Source organism: Pterocles gutturalis, unplaced genomic scaffold, assembly GCF_000699245.1.
Source record: "Pterocles gutturalis isolate BGI_N339 unplaced genomic scaffold, ASM69924v1 scaffold19736, whole genome shotgun sequence".
NCBI lineage: Eukaryota > Metazoa > Chordata > Aves > Pterocliformes > Pteroclidae > Pterocles > Pterocles gutturalis.
Window position 1 is genome coordinate 5,945 of NW_010105944.1, and position 352 is coordinate 6,296.

Genomic DNA, 352 nt, shown 5'->3' on the forward strand with positions numbered 1-352 from the left:
ACGGCGTAAAATCTGTACTTAGGAGATGGGGGAAAATGAACTTGGCTTCTGCAAAACGCCTTTTATCGGTGCAGGTCCCCCCCAAAAAAATTAAATGAGCGCTTTTTGCGGGCAAGCAAATCTCTGTGATAGTCTCTTGCGCTTCACTTACACTTTGAGCAACTTTTTCCCTTCCTTTGTGCAGCAGAAATAAGAGAGCGGAGACGTAACCCTGGTGAAATTTATCCGGATTTTCTTCGATATGGGGAGAGCGGAGGTGGAGCAGGGGCAGGGCTGGCGCAGAGCGAGGCAGAGCCGAGAGCTGCCTGGAGCCAGCGGGACACGGGGGATTGCCGGCGGTGCCGGAGGGTCC